The following is a 6514-nucleotide window of genomic DNA, read 5'->3' as shown; positions in this document are numbered from 1 at the left end:
ACAGTAATCCAGTACAGTTGGAAAGCCCTGTGGCTTGTCAGAACAGGCAGCTGGAAGCCAGGAGTTTCCGAATTCTCTTCAGCTTCCGCTCTCCACTCCATGTAGGGTGTGGCTCATCACCTTCCAGCCTGAGTTCAGCACCTGCATTGCCTCCCTGACAGAGGGGGATGCTTGTTAAGTCTCCAGCAGGACACAGAGTGTTATTATGAGTATTATCTTGTTGAAGCCTCACTCATTGCCCTCAACACATGCATTGTTATAAAAACGTGTGGTCCTACACAAAATATGGCACAGGAAGTAATTGGGGAAGAAAGCTTACAAATAATGGGTAAAGAGCATTCCTGAGGCAGTGAAAGTTCCTCAGACACTGTACAAAACTGCAAAGAAACCAAAGAATCTGCTCCATCAAAGCTGATACACAGCAAGAGCACAAGAGGTGAGTTTTTAAAAGCCGCTTAGATAAATATGGGCAAAGCACTGCTTATATGCCAAAACCTGCTCATGGTTTTGGTTTTACTCCAGAAGCCCAAATTATGAATGTCTGATGAAGGCTGATGAATTGCAGGAATGGAACCTTGATATTAGACTATAGCAAACATAACACCTTTGAAAAAAGGTATAAAGGATTCAGGAAATAAAAAAAAAGGTAAAAATCGAGAAGTAGTAGTGGATAGCATAAAAAAAAGGCAAAATTTGTACTAACTGCAAAAAGTGTTTCTGTGATGCAAATTAAACAGGTATCTGTCTTTATAGTTCAGTATTAATATTGCAAAAATATAGGAATGTTATTAGTAAGGAGTTATTATTTTCACTGAGGGGGAAGGTGCAGAGAGAGTACAGAATCATTATCTGAATAGGATTAAAAGCGAGAATGAAGATAAAAGTATTTGCCGTCTCTAGGGTTCCCCTGGATTTGGATACTCTCCAAATCAAGAGGGAAATGTTATGGAGCTAACAATGCAGCGGTGTGTTTTCTGCATGAGATCACTACTATTATACAGAAGGTATAAGAAATAAATTCAGGGCCACCACAAAGGGGAAAATCAATTAAGACCTGAGAAGTGTGATGTGATATAATCTTACCTGACAGGATAGTAGAACTTGGATTTTCACTGGTGTTAGAACCTGGATTTTCCAAGTGGATAGAGGGAAATGTGGGTGAGTTAGAGAATGCAGCACTGGATGAACTAATAAATCTCTATTACATTATTACAACATATTCAACTCAGATTGCACAGACATTCTTTTCACTGGTAACAGCAGAGCTGTTCTGTTTATGGGGCATGTGTACACCCTCGTTTTCTAAAGCAAAATATATAACTCTGTATTTTACCCCATTCTCAGGCCTCACTGCATGATATCCCTCCACCAGCAAGGAACTCAGCTTGCAGTCTCCTCTCTTTCTAGCCTTCTATTCCAGCTACCAAAGCTGGACAATCCCTGAGTATAAGTGGAAGACACATTTAATTGGTTTTGATAATTCTTAGAAAACTAGATTCAACTTGGACAGTAAATCCATGTAGGTGGATTGCTATACTTACAATAAGTGTCAAGAAGATCAAGTGGCTGCAACTAGGAAAATATACAGAATATTGAAATAACTCAGCCAAGAAATAACACTGTAAAAAAGACCCATGCTGGCACTCAGGGGGCTTGATAAGCTCTGATGGTTCAGCCAACATTGGGATTTTAAAAAGATACCTCTTAACTGTTAAGTGCCACAGAGAAGTTGACAAAATTACAGTATAATAAAACATTGTATTTGATGTCAAAGTGAAGCTTTATGCAGACAGTGCATTAATGTTATTACTCTCTGGAGTGGAAAGTGATGCATAAAATAAAAGAGGCATGAGAAGGCTCTAGGCAGTGCAGGTGAGAATTCTTCAAAAGATGGCAAGTGCCAAATAGAACTTTTTAAAATCAAATGTGGACAAAAAAGATTCGGGTTTGAAATCATGGGACAGGAAAAGCTACAGAGAGATTAAGAACAGACCTAGAAATAAAAAGGACAGGCTAATCCCAGAGAGATGACAGGGGGGAGGGCAGGACATTCCAGGAAGCGTGCCCAGCCTGCTCTGAGGAGTGCAGCAATCCCCAGCCAAGCACGGAGTGATCACTGCCCCAGTGCCCTGGAACACTGAGCACACTCCCCGGGTGACAGCCCTCACAGCAGTCAGCTGAGAGCAGGGAGCCATCCCTGTGCCCTGGAGCCCGTGAGCCTCCTGACAAGGCACGGCAGGGATTTGACTTACCTGGCTCAGACCTCTGTTTGCTGAGGGGAAGGTGAAAGAAGACAACTTTCACGTCCTCTTAAATACGACATCAGAAATTGTAAGTTTATACAAAAGTTATGAATTCTTTTTACACCATAGCACATTATTTAATAGTATGCTGTCAAGCTGAGATGTGACAAAATATATACAACAAATACTTGGTATACACCTGAATTTGCCTCAATTACATCTGGCAAAGGACAAAATGAGCAATGCATTTTTGGCAGACAAGCAATTAGTGGAAAGTGGTTTTGACAAAAGGACTGCTTTGCAGCTCAGACAATTACACCATTCAGTGTTGCTCTAACTGAGCTGAGAAGAAAGAGCACTTCCCAATGTGTAGCCACCAAAGCTATAAGAAATCTGCAGCAGTACAGCGTTATCCTTCATTCACAGATGCTCAGCTCACCTGGTGTGCTGCTGTGCACACTGTGCCTTGATTTTCTTGCCTCTGTCCTGCCACTGTGGCCCCAGCTCAGCATTCAGTTGAAACGTTGTGCAAGTTTATGCCAGGCAGCCTTTTCTGTGCCAGCAGCCCCATTGGCATGACTCTCCTGTTGCTCTTAGAGGGCTTTTTAAGAAGAAAGCTCTTGGAGTGGGGCAGACTCCCAGATACTGACACAGTGAATGTGTACAAGTAGCTGGGATAGATTCAAAACAGGAGAATGAAAGTTTAAAAAATACTACAAAACAAAAATTTTCTCATATAGAAATACCTTGTTGAATACAAAAGTTTTCAACATCTATTTCATTCATTTAATTTCATTTCAGTACATTTTCTTCTTGAAAGTGTGTGTCCTGGAAACAGATTGATTTCAGTACAACACATGGCAGAATAAAGTTCAGGCTCTCCAGTGGGATTTGGAATCTGATAGGTGCTGTGAAGATGATGGTATTCCACATCTGAAAATCAGGTATGTTGGCTTGGAGGGGAAGCTAGTGGTAATAAATGGATTGATGCTAGCAGACATCCTTTGTGCAGGTTTAAATCTTGTTTCAGTTTGTTATTTGTTCACTTTCACTTATATTGTTCATGATCCTGAGAAGGGCTTGTCCGAACAAGAATGTCCTACGTGGATTACTTAAACCAGTGTATAAGACTGCAGTGTTAAACTGTGCAAAAAAGTGTGTGGAAATATTTTGTCTGGTTTTGGCTGTGCTTTTTTTGTGATTTTTTTTTTTAATACATTGTAGGTAATCAAATCAACATTTGCTTTCAGCACAATGCTCTGGGGAAAAGATTGGTTGCCATCCTGGAATTAACACATACGGAATTTTTAGAAACAGTGCTCAGTTCTGGTTTCCATGTGAAATGGAAATTATAGAAAGTAGGGAGTTTAAACAATGGGCTACATAGACTAGGCAGAAAACAAGCTATGTGGATTTATAGAATTCCATTTGTATTATTTTTCAATAGATCAGTCAATAAGGCTGCAGAGAGGTTTATTATATGTAGATGTCTTTAATTATGAAGATATGAGATATTTTATAATAGAACAAGGGAGAATGGTGGGGGTTTGATCTCAGCAGGAGCCTATCAGTTTCTTGGGGCTGGAGAGCGATGTCTCCACATTGGAATAATGACTGCAATTAATTGTCATGTGTCAGGACTTCAGTCAGGTGCCTGAGACAATCCTTCTTCTCATGCTAACTTGGTTTCTGGCATTTTTTTAATATTTTTCTTTCTCTGAAACACCCAAGATTACTTAGAGTTGTAGATCACATAGTGAATCCCAAGCAAGGTGGGAGGTGGGACAGAGGCACCTCTCCACTGTTTTTCATGCCTTACTAATATGTTCACAGCGATATTGGGTGCCTGGGATATGATTTTTTTCTGCAGGTCAGAGTGTCAGGCACCTTTAAAAATGTTTTAATCCACTTTCCTAAGAAAGCAAGGTTCATATAATCATGTCTGTTTTTTTCCTCCAATAATCTCAGAAACTGTTGGCTAATTTTAGTGAAATGGCAGGAAATATTATAGTGTTAAAGGCATTACTGTTCCATGGGTTTGAGGCAACAGGGTTAATGCCATGGCAGAAGTTGTGTTCAGCAGTTAGAATTTGCTCTGTGAAAGACATTGGAGCAGACACTGAGGAATACATAGTAGAGATACGTATCTAAAAATCCTTGGAATATCCAGGGAGCTACTCATTTCTTCTTGCCTTTTATGCAGTAGCTTTTCTGAGATTATCTTGGCATGTCTCACGTAAACTTCTAGTCTTTCATGGCTTTCAGGTCTCATCTTTCCTGATCTATCAACAGCACTGCCAGGCCTTCTTTTAAAGAACTGCCATTCTTGCTTTAGCTGGAAGACTTAGGTCACTGATCATTTCTGCAATGGGTAATTCACTGGCATGTGAAGGGGTCAGCCCTGATGGCCTGACACTGTCCTTAAGCTTTATTTAATTTACTGAAGGGGTCAGCCCTGATGGCCTGAGTTGTCCTCAAGCTTTATTTACTTAATAAAGAAAAAGCTCTCCTATGCAGTTTATCCTGGCACTGCATGGTTAGTTACACAATGGAACTTTCTCATGAATGTAACAAAGCCAGTTCATGGTGTAATGTCCATCTTGTGGTCCTGAAGTACAGTAAACATAAAAATCTATCTTCCCAAAGAAGAATGAGGTTTGGTTTTTGTTTGGCTCTTTTTTTTTTTGTTTTGTTTTTGTTTTGTTTTGTTTTGTTTTGTTTAATGGAAAATGTTATGTCATGTCTCAAAGGTTGTCACGCTTGAAAGGAAAATGTGCTACAATAAAAAGGCTTGGATCTATCAAGGCAAATTCCCTTATGAGAGCTAAAAACATCACTTAGTACCATGTCTACAACTGAGAGGACAAAATCACTGTGAAAGTCATACAAGGTGCTGCTTTTGATCATCAAATGAAAACTAATCTGCTGAAGAGCTGTGGAGTTTATGTGCAAAACCAAAGTAAAAAGAAGCAGGTTAACATAAAATCTTTGTCTTATTTACTGACTGTGTTTCACTAGTGTTTTCAATCCAGTTTTCAAATTTACCATGTGGCTCTATTATATTTTAAACATACTTATTTTGCTCATTAATCTTTTTTCCTGCAGCCAACTCTAATGGCAATTTTGGCTATTCAAATCCTTATTTAATTTTTTTTATGGTGTTAACTGCTCTTTGAATGCTATCAGTAATCTTTCTGGATTAAATTAATTGATTATCATTGCTTACTAGACTGGTAACTTTTGACTCTTTCTAGTTTCACAAAACACGCTAAACTGATACAGAAAATCTAATTTTCACTGTCTAGAAAATACTATTTTATTTTTATCAAAGAATATGAGTGAGAAAATGTTAGGTAATATGTTGAAAATTATCACTCAGCACATTAAATCAGATTATCTGTGAATCCTAGTATGACCATCAAGCTGTTCAACCTTGGTTCCCAGACAAAACAAATCATTGACAATTTATTTACACATTATCTTCAAAATCTGTGCAGTGAAATGTCATACCAAACATGCCATAAATATTCTCAGGAGAAAATCAGTACAGCACACGGGCTGCAAAATCTACTGATGTAATAGAGAAAAAGCATCACTACAAAAATCTTGGTAACAATTTTTAATGAAACATGTACGAAAAGTGCTGCATTTCTACTTACTAATTAATAGGGACTCAAAGTGGAGCAACATTCAGAAAAAAAAAATGTTTTCCTTTCTCAAGTGGAGCCTTGGGACTCTCTTTTGATATTAAATCCATGCAACAAAATCTTTGTGTTTCTCCAACACCCACTGATTTTAGAAAGAATTCCATGGCATAAAAATCCATCTTTCTTTACCTAAAGGAGTAGATAAAGTATTTTTATTTTATGGGTAGCCTCTTTTCCCAGCAGGATTTCACCACAGATTTTCAGGAGTAGTTATAACTGACCAGTGCTCAAAAATTTCTTCTGGTGGCCTTCAGAGTAAGACAAGAATTGTCTAAATTAGGTTAATGATGGAGTTTCGCAATCAATAAAAGGATAATTAAAAAAAAAATTAAAAAAAAAAAGCCAAAAACATTCTCCTTTCAATTTGTGATACATATTTCAGGGTTTTCAGGATTTGAGTGTTTTCAGTTTCATCAGACATTTTCATGTAGAAACTAGATTACAGAGGAAAGCAGTATTTCAGTGCAGAGGTTGAAGGCACTGATAGTTTTGGATTTTCCCCAAGTCTGGTGAATATTCCAAAAATAAATACCCATTCCTGAAAAGCATTAAATCAAAGAGGGC

The 6514-nt window shown here is 38.3% G+C and overlaps 1 long non-coding RNA gene across 1 annotated transcript; it reads left to right on the top strand.

The window, feature by feature from the left end:
• Positions 1 to 2169: 2169 nt before the first annotated feature.
• Positions 2170 to 5330, top strand: LOC128787056 (uncharacterized). Its single transcript, XR_008430553.1, has 3 exons — positions 2170 to 2331; positions 3045 to 3187; positions 4994 to 5330. It is a non-coding gene; the product is annotated as an uncharacterized LOC128787056 (long non-coding RNA).
• The last annotated feature ends 1184 nt before the right edge of the window (positions 5331 to 6514 follow it).

The sequence above is a fragment of the Vidua chalybeata genome, chromosome 4, assembly GCF_026979565.1.
Source record: "Vidua chalybeata isolate OUT-0048 chromosome 4, bVidCha1 merged haplotype, whole genome shotgun sequence".
In the NCBI taxonomy this organism is placed as follows: Eukaryota; Metazoa; Chordata; class Aves; order Passeriformes; family Viduidae; genus Vidua; species Vidua chalybeata.
Note: the sequence above shows the minus strand (reverse complement) of the source record. Positions and strands in the feature narration are given on the sequence as shown.